This window comes from Scyliorhinus torazame, chromosome 2 (genome assembly GCF_047496885.1).
Source record: "Scyliorhinus torazame isolate Kashiwa2021f chromosome 2, sScyTor2.1, whole genome shotgun sequence".
Classification (NCBI taxonomy): Eukaryota; Metazoa; Chordata; class Chondrichthyes; order Carcharhiniformes; family Scyliorhinidae; genus Scyliorhinus; species Scyliorhinus torazame.
Window position 1 is genome coordinate 88,229,705 of NC_092708.1, and position 15,659 is coordinate 88,245,363.

General features: G+C 46.6%; 1 protein-coding gene across 3 annotated transcripts in view; it reads right to left on the reverse strand.

The window, feature by feature from the left end:
- The window catches only part of b3galt1b (UDP-Gal:betaGlcNAc beta 1,3-galactosyltransferase, polypeptide 1b), a 150,572-nt gene extending 135,280 nt beyond the window's left edge, over positions 1-15,292 (reverse strand). For all 3 annotated transcript variants that reach the window (XM_072473741.1, XM_072473725.1, XM_072473732.1), the window contains exon 1: positions 14,638-15,292. The gene's annotated coding sequence lies outside the window, so the exon portion shown is untranslated. The remainder of the gene's footprint in view (positions 1-14,637) is intronic.
- Positions 15,293-15,659: the final 367 nt, after the last annotated feature.

Consider the following 15,659-nt stretch of genomic DNA (forward strand, 5'->3'; position numbering starts at 1 on the left):
GCGGGCCAGGCCACCATGGAGGCATCTCCCGGGGCCAGATCCTCCCGCGCCCTCCCAAGGACCCCGGAGGCCGCCCACGCAGCCAGGTCCCGCCGGCAAATACCTGGTGTAACATACGCCGGCGGGACTGGCCGAAAACGGGCGGCCATGCGGCCCATCGCGGGCCGGAGAATCGCCAGGGGAGGCGCTGCCAGCAGCCGCCGACCGTGCGATTCCCCCCCCGCCCCCCCGGCAAATCTCCGTCGCCGGAGAATTCGGCAGCCGGGGGGTCGGAGAATCCCGCCCCTTATGTGGGACTTTATCAGAAGCTGTCTGAACCTGGATTCTCTCTGCGCAGGTTGACCTGAACAGCTGAGTATTACTAGCATTAGAATAAGGTTTCCCCTCTTTTTTTAAACTGTCCTCCCCCAGAATGCTTTTTTGCAATCTATACTTTGTACACTTGGAACAATTTGCAGCCTTTGCTCGGAATTCTACGGCTGTTGGGATTCTCTTTTCCTGATGGCAGCGTACCCCAAGGCATGGCTGGCTTCAATGGGAAATCCCATTGACAAGAGGCAGGGAGAGGTCCCCTCGCAAGCGAAAGCATGCCACTGAGAAACGAGCAGCTGGCGACTGGAGAATACCCCTGAATGGTTTTGAAACAGATGAAACTACAAATTAATGCAAATAAGTTAAAATATTCACAGCAGTTTCAACTGATTAGGTTAGGGACGACCATGGATCAGTCTCAAGTTATGCATGGCCAAGATGTCAAGTGGTTCTTTTCCCAATGAACATTAGACCTGAAGAACAAGTTTCTAACCTGCGTGATGATTCGGTAAATTTCTTCAAGCAAGAGATGGACTGTTTTCTTAATGGGGTACAGTTTAGAATTTTGTTTGCAGATTTTACAGTGCAGAAGGAGGCCACTCTGCCCATCGAGTCTGCACCGGCCCTCGGAAAGAGCACCCTACTTAACCCCACGCCTCCACCCTATCCCCACAACCCAGTAACCCCAGCTAACCTTCTGGACACTAAGGGGCAATTTCGCAAGGCCAATCCACCTAACCTAATTTTAATCATTTTTAAAATCTTTATTGTTGGCACAAGTAGGCTTACATTAACACTGCAATGAAGTTACTGTGAAAATCCCCTAGTCGCCACACTCTGGCGCCTGTTCGGGTACATTGAGGGAGAATTCAGAATGGCTAATTCACCTGACAACATGTCTTGCTGGACGTTTGGGAGGAAATCGGAGCATCCGGAGGAAACCTACGCAGACACAGGGAGAACGTGCAGACTCCACACAGACAGTGACCCAAGCCGGGAATCAACCTGGGACCCTAGCACTGTGAAGCAACAGTGCTAACAACAGTGCTATCGTGCCGCACTGCACACCTTTGGACTGTGGGAGGAAACCGGAGCACTGAGAGGAAACTCATGCAGACATGGGGAGAAATTGCAACTCAACAGACAGTCACCCGAGGCAGCAATTGAACACAGGACCCTGGAGCAGTGAGGCAGCAGTGCTAACCACTGTGTCGCAGTGCCGCCCAAGTTAACCCTGTACAGGCGTAACATTAATCAGAGCCAAAGGGGTAGTCTAGCTTAATCTTGAGGGCCTAAAGAGGTGAGTGAGAAATGTTTAGGACTTTTTCCCCCCTTAAGTGGCCTGGATTTTATCATCTCTCCTAGATTACAGGATTTCTGGGTGGGGTAGGGAGTGTATATATTGTGCTTTATCAGCAGCATAGTTAGTTGAGGGGTGAGTATTTGCTAGTGTGGTTGGGGAGGATTTAAACTAGTCAGGGAATCAAGAGTTACAAGGAAAGTGGACATGAGGAATGCCGCATCAGCCATGATCCTATTGAATGGCGGGGCAGGCTGGAGGGGCAGAACGGCCTACTCCTGTTCCTATTTCTTATGGTCCTCTGGTGAGACAGGCCGGATGAATTAGTGGGCCATTACCATAACACCATAAGACATAGGAACATAATTAGACCACTCGACCAATCGTGTCTGCTCCGTCATTCAATCATGGCTGATGTTTTTCTCATCCCCATTCTCCTGCCTTCTCCCCATAACCCATGATCCCCTCATTAATCAAGAATCTATCTATCACAGTCTTAAAGACACTCAGTGGTTTGGCCTCCACAGCCTTCTGCGGCAAAGAGTTCCACAGATTCACCACCCTCTGGCTGAATAAATTCCTCCTCATCTCAGGATCGTCTCTTTAGTCTGAGATTGTGTCCTCTTCTTCTAGTTTTTCCTACAAGTTGAAACATCCTCTCCACATCCACTCTATCCAGGCCTCGCAGGATCCTGTAAGTTTCAATAGATCCCCTCAATCCTTCTAAACTCCAATGAGTGCAGACCCAGAGTCCTCAACCATTCCTCATATGACAAGCTCTTCATTCCAGGGATCATTCTTGTAAACCTCCTCTGGACCCTTTCCAAGGCCAGCACATCCTTCCTTAGATACGGGGCCCAAAACTGCTCACAATACTCCAAATGGGATGTGACCAGAGCCTTATTTAGCCTCAGAAGTACATCCCTGTCTTGTATTCTAGCCCTCTCGACATGAATGCTAACATTGCATTTGCCTTCCTAACTGCCGACTGAACCTGCATGTTAACCTTAAGAGAATCGTGAACAAGGATTCCCAAGTCTCTTTGTGCTTCTGATTTTCTAAGCATTTCCCCATTTAGAAAATAGTCTATGCCTCCATTTCTTCTTCCAAAGTGCATAACCTCACACTTTTCCACATTGTATTCCATCTGCCACTTCTTTGCCCACTCTCCTAGCCTGTCCAAGTCCTTCTGCAGCCGCCTGCTTCCTCAATACTATCTGTCCCTCTACAGATCTTTGTATCACCTGCAAACTTAGCAACAGTGCCTTCAGTTTCTTCTTCCAGATCATTAATGTATATTGTGAAAAGTTGTGGTCCCAGTACCGACTCCTGAGGCACACCACTAGTCACCGGCTGCCATCCTGAAAAAGACCCCTTTATTCCCACTCTGCCTTCTGCCAGTCAGCCAATCCTCTATACATGCCAGGATCTTACCTTTAACACCATGGGCTCTTAAAATCTCTTAAGGAGATTTAACAGTCTCCTATGCGGCAGCTTGTCAAAGGCCTTCTGGAAATCTAAATAAATCACGTCCACTGGTTCTCCTTTGTCCAACTTCCTTGTTACTTCCTCAAAGAACTCTAACAGATTTGTCCTCACTTTGACAAACCCGTGCTGACTCAGTCCTATTTTATCGTGTACTTCCAAGTACTCCGCGATTTAATCTTTAATAATACTCTAAAATCTTACCAATGACCAAAGTCAGGCTAACCGGCCTGTAATTTCCCGTCTTCTACCTCCCTCCCTTCTTAAACAGCAGTGTTACATTAGTCGCATTCCAGTCCTCTGGGACCCTTCCTGCCTCCAGTGATTCCTAAAAGATCATCACCAATGCCTCCACAATCTCCTCAGCTATGTGCTGTTTCATACTGAGGTCCACCTGCTGTCAAGAAGACAGATACTGTCGAGATTATTTTGAACCGAGGGGCCAAATCCTTACATTTGCCAAAAAAACACAGAATTTGTTGATTTTCATTGTGACCAAAGCAATATTTGCCTCCTTGCTAATGTCACAAACATATTCAGGAAACTAAACGAACTGGATGCATATATGCAAGGAACAATCACAAACAGCCTTCAACTGAGTGACCGAATCACAGCATTCATGAAGTAAATTGCATTTGGAACAGTAATATGCTGAAGTTGATCTCAATATCGATCAACCCTGGATGTCACACCAGAGATTAGATGCGCTGTATCAACCACACTACCAGATTTTGACGGATTGTGTTGCAATATGCATACCCATGTGTCTCACTGGGGCCAGTGACTACAGAAAGTAACTATTTACAAAGTACTTTAAAAAACACAGATTTTCTGACGTATTGTATGTTCCTCTTTAACATCCTCTTTAACAATTAGCGAATTGCTGCCGTTTTGTTTTTCTTGGTTCTGGGGTCATGTTAGTATTGTAGCAGTAAAATCAGGTCACACAGGGAGCACTGTTTGCCACTGGCTAATATTTGGTCACTTTAATTCATAGGCAAACTATTCCAATTAAAGAAAATGTAATGGGTAAATACATTCGAGCATGCCCAAAAGGACAACTATTCCCAAACGATTGTGACTGCTACCTCATGTGACAAGCTCTGCATTTTGTTCAGTTTGTAGCCGTGAGCAGGAGGGGTGGCTGGGGTTGTGGACAGAGATGGACGGTGGCGGGGGGGGGGACACGGGAGCAAGCCACCACAAGCCCTGTTCGGCACTGATCCTCGCGGTGGCACCAGTTCTGACAGCTTCATCTGTCAGTTTTTTCCCCACCACCCAGCTCGTAAATTTCCAGCTCATTGATTGCCTTCCTACTAGGTCACAGCACGGTTGGAAAGGAAGATCGAGGTAGCTGGATCCGGGAGCAGAGCTGAGAGGGATCTGAAACGGTGCCTTTTCCGAAAATCGTACCCACGGAACGAAGTTGCTGTCAGACAGGAATTTGTGGCTAAAGTCTTTAATCAAATGAGCTGGAATTCTCCCCGAGGAAGTTCAGAGTTTTGAAGGACTTTTGCTGTGGCTAAGTGAACTACTGAATAAATCTGTGGATCTATCTTCGCTAATTAAAGTGTAATTTATAGTTTATATTGACTACAATATGCCTGTTAATAATCAAACCAAAAACAACAAAAATTAAAGTTAATAAAAAAGAAACTGTTTTTTTGAATGGGCTCATTCAGTAAATTCAAATCTCTTAGTTTGTTGGTCTCCACGTGGGCTCATAAAATTTTTAAGAACTGAACCAAGCCATGGATAATTAACTTAAAACCTGAACAGCTTCAAACTAGATGTAAATGGAGTAAAGCGCTCACTTTCCAAACAATAACTCTTGTACGCACTTGCATGCAAAACAATCTTAAAAGACTTGTGTAGTAGCTTCTTCTCTACAAACTCCATTTCTTCTGCTACCTACCACTCATCCTGGGATGAACATTTACAAGTAACTCTAAAGAACAGGCATCAATGTTCTATTTTCCAGGGTTTGATAATCCTATCCTTAAAAAAGAGCATATTCTAACATCATGAGCATGTCCACAGTGGGTTCACTCACATATATGCATATGTTGCCATAGTCCCCGAGGACCATAGGCTGACTGGTGGTGACCACACCTCAGGCGAGGGGCAAGGTTGAGAAGGGGTCTTCGTGAATAACCTCAGCCGGTAGCAAAGAGCTGTCCGATGCCTGACATTCATATATAAAAGGTACACACGTATGTACTGGGGTTGCCAGCCGTCTTATATGTCCTAGGAGTTTCCTGGAAAGGAAGAGGGATCTCTTGAGCACTGCCAACCCAGGAGATAAAGTAGAAGTTCCCCACCACCGCAAACCTTGAACTATGGCAAAGGGAATGTGTTCCCTATAATTCCTGCTGCAGGAAATGGGCCTGCCAACACCATCCCTCAGCTACTGACATCACCACCTTGCTGCCTCAGAGAACGTGCCTCCTGCTGCAGTGTTTTCTGTTGTTATTATTTTTGTACTGATGGAAGCAATGGTAGGTTGGATCAGGGCACAGACGGCAACTCGATCAAGCAGGGAAGGGATGAAGACCACTCTTGTAAAGAGGAGCTTCAGCCGAATGTCTCAGGGTTGGAGCAGCGAGAGAGACAGCACATGGAAGCTATTGCCAATAGCTCTGATTTTAAAGGGCCTGAGTAGATAATAACATTACATTGCCAGCTGTCTGGGAGATCAAGTGGGTAGGATTCAACAGGAAGTATAATATATAAATAACTTTCAAGCATGACAGAAATTGTGTGATGGAAACAGCATGTCAGAGAAGCTGATAATGTGTTTCTTTTCAAGGCTGCCTTGATATATAAAATTACTTGCTTCTACGACTCTTGTAAGAAATAGAAAGGGAGAGCAGGAGGGAGAAAGGCACATAATAATGCTTCCTTACACCCTATCCAAAACTACTTTTCAGCTTTAGCTCATGTTGCTTGTTCTGCTGTCTTTTGCAAACATAAATAACCTTGACTGATCTCTATCTGTTAGCCTTAATATTTTAAAAACCTCAAGTCATACTCCTCAGTCTTCGCTTCACCGAGAGTCCCAAATCCTCTAATATTTCTCTTTTTCAAGCATCTAGCCGGACCCATTTTAAAAGCACTGCTAAATATTGTTTCAACAGCGAATATGGTAGAAAATTCCGTTGGCAAGTACATCTTTCCTTTCATTCTTTTAGGTGATTATTTGAGAAATGTGACAATCGGCGGCACGGTAGCACAGTGGCTAGCACTGTTTCTTCACAGCGGCAGGGTCCCAGGTTAGATTCCCAGCTTGGGTCACTGTCTGTGCAGTCTGAACATTCTCCCCGTGTCTGCGTGGGTTTCCTCCGGGTGTTCCGATTTCCTTCCACAAGTCCCGAAAGACGTGCTGTGAGATGAATTGGACATTCTGAATTCTCCCTCAATGTGTCAGAACAGGCGCCAGAACATTGCTGTTGAGTAAATACTGAGTGGCTGATGCCCCGACCTCAATATTACTTGAACCTTGATGCAGGAATTTTAGCGCAATATAAGAACTGGGAGATATAATTAACAAAAAATTCCATATGCTATTTTTACAGTACTATATTTATAACATTATTGATGGGCTGCCACTCAGAGCCAGATAAGGTACAATGAGCTCTGCACATTGCAATTTGTTTCTAACCTGTTTTTATTTAATAAATAACAGTATGTGGTATTACTGAGGCAAAAATGTAAAAATAAATTGTTAATTAGAAGATAGTTTTAGCTAGGAAGCAGTGCCCTAGCTGTACTTAAAATTAATCTAATGACCAAAATTGCAGTAAAAGGTACAAATTAATTCATATCCTGATATGGGGTGATACGGAGACCAGACGTACCTCCTGAGAGGCACTATGGGACCCCTTGGAAGTGCCAATGCAATGACTATATGGGAATTGCCCAGGTGTCTGAACTTCCAAAGGGGAATTTCCTGCTCTCAGGGACCCTCTGAAAGTTTCCAACTTTTGTGTTAGAGTCAGAGACTTCGGACAGTTCCAACTTACCCAGGAGTTAAACGGAAATGAATCCTAGTCTAACTTTTGGGCAATTAAACAACTGATCCCCATGGCCCCCATTCCCCCCACTAACTCCCCCAGCTACCTGCTCTATACCGATCAGACCTGACTACCCCTCCCCACTGACTCACACCCCCCATGTTCCACTACGATTTCCGATGACCTCCACGCCGACCTCAGCAACTGACGTCTCCAACTCTATCTGACCTGACCTCACCACCTGACTCCACCTCACAACCTGACTCTCCCGATCCAACCTGACCCAAACTCACCACCCGACTTCCCTCATTGACTATCTGACCACCACGCTGAGCACCCTTCCACCCCGACTCTCCCCCTTCCACCCACCCATTAACCCAAAAAACTCCAACTACGCCCCCCCGCCACCAAGCCCGCCCCTATTCCTAACCTCACCCACCCTACCATCTTACCCCTTTCCTCACATGCCCTCCTCCCTTCTTCTTCTCTTCCTAAGCAGTCCCTCATGACCGACGATGACTTTCTTCAACACCAGGGTGTAGGTTCTGAGATGACAAGAAAGTTCAATACTGGATCAGCACACTCTGCCACAGGTGACGGGGGTAGTGTTTGAGGTGGGGGGATGCTCTGGTTGTAGTACGCTCCTTCCGCTTATCTTCCTCCTGGGCCTGTCAGAGATGTTTGAAATGGTTGGCACTTTCGCGGATGCTTCCTCTCCAGTTCAGGCAGTCTCAAGCAAGAGATTCCCACATATTGGTGGGGATGTTGCATTTTTTCATGGAGGCTTTGAGGACATCCGAAATGTTTCCTCTTGTCCTCCTAATAACTTCTTTCTGTGACGGACCTCGGGGTAGGACCTTGTTTTGGGAGTCTTGTACCAGGCTGCAGCTTACATGGCCTGCCCAATGTACCTGAGTAGCCATAACCAGGGTCCCGATACTGGGATCGTTGGCCTGAGAGAGAACACAGATGTTGGAGTAACTATCCTGCTATTGAATTTGCAGAGTTTTGCGGACGTATCGCTGGTGACATTCTTCCAGGGATTTAAGGTGTTTGCTGTACATTGTCCATGCCTCTGACACATACAGGCGGGCAGGTAGCACTGCAGCCCTGTAGACCATGAGCTTGGTGCCAGGTTTGAAATCTTTGTCATCACACAGTCGTTTCCTCAGAAGGCCAAAGGCTGCACTAGCACATTGGAGGCGATGTTGAGTTTGACTATCAATATCTGCCGTCCTTGAGAGGAGGCTCCCAAGATATGATTGTCCAATGGTTTGGCGTGGATCTTGATAGTCGGGGGTCAGTGTTGCGCCACAGGAGCAGGCTGGTAGAGGATTTTTAACTTTTGGATATTTAGCCCAAGGCCCATTCTTTCATACACCCCCGTGATTGCCCTGCCGATAGTTTGGAGCTCGGCTTCTCAATGCATGCACACGCAAGCATCATCAGCAAAGAATCCTCTTTACCTTGTTGGTCTTGTTTTTTTGAGGGAAGGTGGTGACACTTGCGGCATCTCAGAGATCGTCTGGCATGCTCTCCTCCTTCCAGACGAGGAAGGTGAGGTCATGCATTTGTGTCAGGGATATTTCTCTGCCATATTTTAGTATTTTGGCACCTTTCATGTAGAAATTGGCCAATTAGATCAGATGGTTAGCGAATGGTGCGAATAACTCCAACATCGCCATTCGATTCCCGTACTGGACAATAGTGCTAACCTGTCATGAAACCAACATGATGCCTGTTATATTTACTTCCCATCCCCTCGCCGTCTTGTTTCTGCACCGTTTGTAGGGAGGGGTGTCAGGTGGCATCCTTCCGCCTTCAGTCCCTGCAGCGATGCTTCAATGCTGAGCCTCCTCCATGATGGTGTGTCCTGGCGATGGATTTCTTCCGTCAGATGCACAGCCTGAACTACGATGTGCAGCTCCTGTTCATAGTTCTGAGGGGTTTCCACTACTCCTTGCAGGTGTTGCCTGCCTTTTACAGGACCTTCTCAAAGATGGTCGCTTCACGCTGCAGCTCTTCCCATCAGGATTAGTGGCTGTCGTTAGGGAGCCATGACTCAGGAATCTGAACCTCCACCAGTACCGTTTCGAGTGGCTGGTGGAGCGGAGGAGGACTGTGGCTGCTGGGGTGTCTGGTGTCGGGATGTGCTGGGTAGCGGAGGAGTGGACTGAATGACACCCCGCGAGTTGGCACATAAAGCGGCAATGGGCGCCCAGTTCACGGCCGAAGTCATCGTGATGTCAAAATAGTCATGCTCGGATCCGACGGCACTTGCGGTCTCGCAGATGTGCGTTGGAGTCTCGTCTGAGCAGACCCCTACTCGCACAGAATTCCACATTGGCCCCAAGCCGCGAAACCTCCCTCAGGAGCAGGAGCCCTACAACCCTAGCCACCTCTCGGAAATGCCTCCGTGTCCTTTCGCACAGCAAGGAGGGGTTTTCTGCATGGGCTGCTGCTGCACACCTTTCACCGCCTTGCCCTCGCCTGGACACACCTTGTTGCTGTTCGGCGACGGAGGTCCCTCTATGGAGGAGTCCTCCCCCCTCAATTTGGGGACATGGGATGGAGGGTGTTTCATGCAGCAATGCCATGAATCCTTCGTTTGCTCTGATTCACAGACTCCCAAGATGCCTGCCATTTCTGCGGCCTTGTGGAGTCTGGGGACCATGTCTACATTCAATGTTTTAGGTTGCACATCTTTTTCAGTTTCCTATCAAACCTTTTATTAAACCTTTGTCTGTACTTCAACCCCACCCTCCTGACCTACAGGCACCCGGTGCGGAGAGGGTCGGAGAAGAAGGAGGGCCTCCTCATGAACCTGCTCCTGGGCCTGGCAAAACGTGCCATCTGCGGCTCCAGGCAGCTGGTGATCAAGGGAGTTGTTCAACCTGACTGTCTGCCCCTCTTCCACAGCTTCATTCAGGGCCTGGTGTCCCTGGATAGAATCATAGAATTTACAGTGCAGAAGGAGGCCATTCGGCACATCGAGTCTGCACCGGCCCTTGGAAAGGGAACCCTACTCAAGCCCACATCTCCACCTCAACCCTGTAACCCAATAACCCCACTTAACCTTTTTGGACACTACAGGTAATTTAGCATGGCCAATCCACCTAACCTGCACATCTTTGGACTGTGGGAGGAAACCGGTGCACCCGGAGGAAACCCACACAAACGCGGAGAGAACGCACAGACAGTGACCCAAGCCGGGAATCGGACCTGGGACCCTGGAGCTGTGAAGCAACTGTGCTAACCACTGTGCCACCGTGCAGCCATAGGGAGCATGCAGTGTCCACTGGCTCCATTACGGCCTTCCATGCCCGGTGGGCACCGCAGGGTATGGGATACTTTATAGATCCTTTTAATCACATTTTGGTTTGAGTTTTTGTGTTTCGGTTGATCTTTGTTTTAGTTTAGGCAGTGCCCTTTTAAGGAGTGGCCCCTTTTGATTTGTCCCTTAATTTGTTTAGTTTAATTAGTTGAACTTGAAAAGAGTTCATGTAGAAATTTGTCAAATGTCTTCTTGATTTCTGAGCAGAACACACTGCCAAAGCCAACTTGAATGTCATTCCCTCGAAAATTCAAGAGATTGGTCAGACAGATCTTCCCCTTCTCAATCTTACTCCTGTTTACTAATTTACTTTTGAACAGACAGGGTAGAAGTTTATGCTCCCTTATGGAAAAGGTGCTTATCCATCACTTATCCATCCAATTTTGCACATGGCAGGCAAAACATCAGGCAGCCCACCTGCTCTTAGGTCAATTGAGGCCCTTAAGCAGCTGATTATTAGCTATCTCGAGGCCCACTTCACTGCAATTTTTCTTGAAGCAGTCAGAGTTGAAACTCATCAGGTCCCACTCCTCAGGCTACTGGCAGGAAAGTCGGGGGGGGGGGGGGCGTGTCTCCCTTTCAAAGCCCTATGAGCCCATTGGAAGGTGCCCCCTCCCAAGAACTTGCACATCCTCTCTCCAGTTTTCCCTCAGCTACCGGACTACGAATCTCAACCACCCTCGATGGTGCCTCCTATCCTGGTTATGCCGATAAATCACTGATCCACCCAGCTCTGGATATAGTCCCAGCAATGGCCACCATTAACCACGGCACTGTTAGAATCAGAGAGCTGTCAGTCATTGGATTGGCCAGCAACTCTCAGAGGTAGCAGAAGACTCACCATGAGCCATTTAATGCTCAAGCTTTAAATGGCTGCATAGCAGCCTGCTGGACCATGTTCACCATTTCACCATCAACTTTCTAACCAGGGGAAGGGAGACCCGCAATACTTAAAATCCTGCCCATAATGTTCAAGCTTATATTTGATAATAACTTCATTCTTTTACACAGCACTGAGGAAAGATTGATTGGTTGGAATTGGCAGGGTCTAAATTGTCATCCCTCTTGAATATCGCCACTATGTTTGCAAGTTTTTAACCTACTACTACATACATTGTGCAATGACGCTCTCATAATTATCAATAGCTCTAATATCCTCCTTCAAGATAAATATCAATTTTCAAAATTTACTGTATTTGAACCTGTTTAATTGGTCTACATTAGTCATCATCAATTGTCCCTCAATTCGAAGATGGCGTTTACTCAGAGTTGAGTGTTTGTGCCATGGATCTTTGTGTGACCGAACAAGCCGATCCTCAACCTGCATCTCCTTGGGCGCACACCGGAGAGAGAAAAGCCTCAAAGTAGTGTGATCGATCGTGCAGGATTTGCTTTCTTTTCTCTTCTTCTCAGCCATTGCTCTGCCTCATCAGTTAAACCTTGTGACACAAAGGCCCAGATGTGTGCTGCAGCTGGATGGCCAGGTTGTCACCATTTTGAATGTTTGGTAGTGAGCTCCTCCCAGTCATTAATGTCAATGGTACCATGCTTCAAGGAGTGCTTCAGATTGCCTCAGAAGCATTTTCTTGTCCTCTCGTGAGCATTGGACCTTTGAGAGTGGAAAATACAATACCTGTTGCCCGGGGGTGGGTGGAATTTGATCATCTGGACATAGTACACACTCCATTGAAATTGATTTTGCAGGAGTTTTGCCGGAATTCTTGTGGAGCTGGCTTCAAGAGAAACATTACCATTTTTTTCAATGGTCTTCTCAATAAATCTGGAGGCACTGCTGGTGGAATGTCTCTAGTGCTTTTAAGTGTCAGTGATGCACGGCCCATGGGAGATTCATTGGTACCTTATCACTGACGAAGATAACCTTTTTGAAAGTGGTTCCTATCACCCTTGTTTAAATTCTAGCACCAGAAACATGAATGATTGTACACAACAATGGCCATAATGCCAAACTATCATACAACCCACCAAAATGTTAAAATTTATGCAGTGGTGTTGTAATTACTGGACTATAATCCAGAGGGCAGGGCAATATCTGCGGACCCGGGTTCAAATCCCACCATGGCAGGTGGTAAAATTTGAATTCAATAAAATTGTGGAATTAAAAGTCTAATGATGACCATGAAACCATTGTTGAATGTTGTAAAAACCCATCTGGTTCTCTGGATGTCCTTTAGGGAAGGAAATCTGCCATCCTTATCTGGTCTGACCTACATGTGACTCCACACCAATGTGGTTGACTCTCAATTGCCTTCTGAAATGGAGGGCAGTTAGTGATGGGCAACAAATGCTGGCCCAGCCAGCAAAACTCATCCCGTAGAGGAATAAAAGTAAGATGCCATTCTCATAATACCTGAGCAAAGTGACAAAGAATTTACAAGCGACAAAGTGACAATCAAATGCCCTGAGCATCACTGATGGAAGCAGGAAAACAGTTATTATTTGAATATTCTTTCAAACAAATTATACATTCTAAAACTGTGCAGAAAATATGACCATAATATTCAGCATTTCAACTTGAATTCTTAATTTTATGCATGCAAACTTTATGTGGCACAAAAATTTAAATTTATTTTAATACAAGTGAGGAAACTGTGTACTGTCCATGCACAGATTTGGGAGATCATAGAATCTACAGTGCAGAAGGAGGCCATTCGGCCCATCGAATCTGCACTGGCCCTTGGAAAGAGCACCCTACCTAAGCCCACACCTCCACCCTATCCTCGTAACCCCCAGTAACCCCGCCTAACCGTTTTGGACACTAAGGGCAATTTAGCATGGCCAATCCACCTAGCCTGCACATCTTTGGACTGTGGGAGGAAACCAGAGCACCCGGAAGAAACCCATGCAGACACGGGGAGAACATACAGCGGCCCAAGCCAGGAATCGAACCTGGGACCCCTGGAGCTGTGAAGCAACTGTGCTAACCACTGTGCTATCGTGCTGCCCGAATTATACATTCTAAAACTGTAACAGAAAATATGACCATAATATTCAGCATTTCAACTTGAATTCTTAACTTAATGCATGCAAACTTTATGTGGCACAAAAAATGTAATTTACTTTAATATAAGTTAAGAACCTGTGCACTGTACATGCATAGATTTGGGAGAGACTGAATACTTTCCTATAGATAGTAATATTTTTCTACAGAATATAGCAAGAACTTCACTAGTACTCTGACAAATAGAAGCATAGCCAGGGTAGGGAGGGGTCCCATCACTATTTCTTACAAAATTCAATTCCTGAAATGAAAATTTTCAATGACTTGAATTTAGGATTTTGACATTTGACTGTTTCTTGCCTCATGCGCCGGGCTGTCAACCATAAACGATGAAATTAGGACCCCAACTTCTGTCAAATATTGTTGAAGACAAAATTTCACAAGTAATATCTTATTGAATTGAATAACATTTTCTTTTTAAATGTGTGTAATCCAGGAATTTGAATGATTAACAAACGACAGTTGTTTTTTGGGCAGCAATGGGTAACACATAATTTACTCCACTTGGCACCTATACATGCATCGTTTTGATAACACACAATGAGGCAAAAAGCAAAGCTGAGATAGATACACGGCAACTGTCCCACAGAAATAATGGATTTTCATTCACACATCAATTTCACATACCGCAGGATCTTTCAGTGGTAGTTGAAGAGAGAAAAAAGCAGCAACCCCGGTGTAAATGCGACTTTATATTTAACAAGGACAACGCGGTGAAAATGCAATTCGTGAATTCGCTCGTTATCTTATCGCCAGAATGAAGATGAACTGGGAATCGAGAATCCAAGTTTATCAACATTCGGCATTGCCGTGTCACAAATCTCCCTCCCAGAGGCTTGCCAGGGACGTTTTTAGCAACGCATATGCCGAATGTCACGGGCCGCCTGGAAATGTTTGCATTTACTATTTCCAATCATTTCAATATAAACCTGGCACGAGGGCTACCACATAGCAGAATGTGCAAACCCATATGCGGCATGCAGTCCGCATATTGTTTCTGCCTGTGAGATACGGGAGCAATGCACTCATCGACTTCTAATTGAATGGGAAGAGGGGGGGGGGATCCACAATTTAAAACAAGAGGAATTAGCCTGGGATTAACAATGCCGCTTTTACATCACACCTAGCAGACAAAATGTCTGCACGATGTAGTGTAGTTGGAGACTGGATTTACCTGCTGTCTGTCTGTTGGTCGTTGACAGTGCTGGCGCTGGGAAGTGTCTGTCTCTCTCTCTCCTCTCACTCACTATATCCAGTCAGGCTCCAGCCTGCAGCTCCTCCTGTGCCAACCCGCCCCGCAGGCGGACTGAGTCGACGCGCGAATGGGAACCTGAAACAGAGGAGCTCCACCGGTAGCCGCCAAATCACAGCTTCGGCGCCAAGCCCGCGCTGTCACCCTGCAGGATATCCGTTGTGAATACCCCCTCCCCGCCCCGCCGGCTCAGTCAAGGCCCCGGGTGAAGGTGAACAACCCGCGGCAGGCAGCATCCCGGCTGAGAGCAGTCTGAGCAATGACTGCAGTCATCTCCATTCCTCATTGCCACGGGTCTGTCAGCACGTCGCGCGCGCACTCTTACCACCGGGAGTCCCTCTCATCCGGGGGGGGGGCGGGGGGGGGAAGGTTTATTCTGGTCAGCAAAGGTGATTATCTCTCCTCTCTCTCTCCTGTTTTGAATGATTCAGCGTCGGAGGAATCCCGCTCCGGCAGGATGGTCAAAGCCGCTGCATTCCGCTCCTTGGCAACCTGCGGAGAAGCAGAACGTGCTCCCCCCCGCCATCCGCACTTTCGGTCCCGATGAAATGAATGTTGCTTCGTGACAGCTGCCTTTGCATTAACTTCTTATTCGTACCTAAACACCTAGCTTTGCCTCAGATTATTAACTTACTGGTGAACGGTTACTTGTGGCTAGGTTATGTTATTTTCTGCTACTGACATAATTTCCCTCCACGCACCAGATTCCTTGGTCGAAACTTATGAAATGTATTGCTCCTGGTTTGTTTTCCCTGTAAACTGGCACACAAGAAGGGTGACTATCCATCGGATGCATTTCCATAATGATTTCAACGAGAAGCATCAAACTCCCATCCTGAACACATGTAAATAACGGAACGACGTGACAAGGCTGAGGGGCTAGTAACCATCTCAAGATTGCACCTTGATTTCTGGAGAAAATGTGAATATCATTGCAGTTTCTT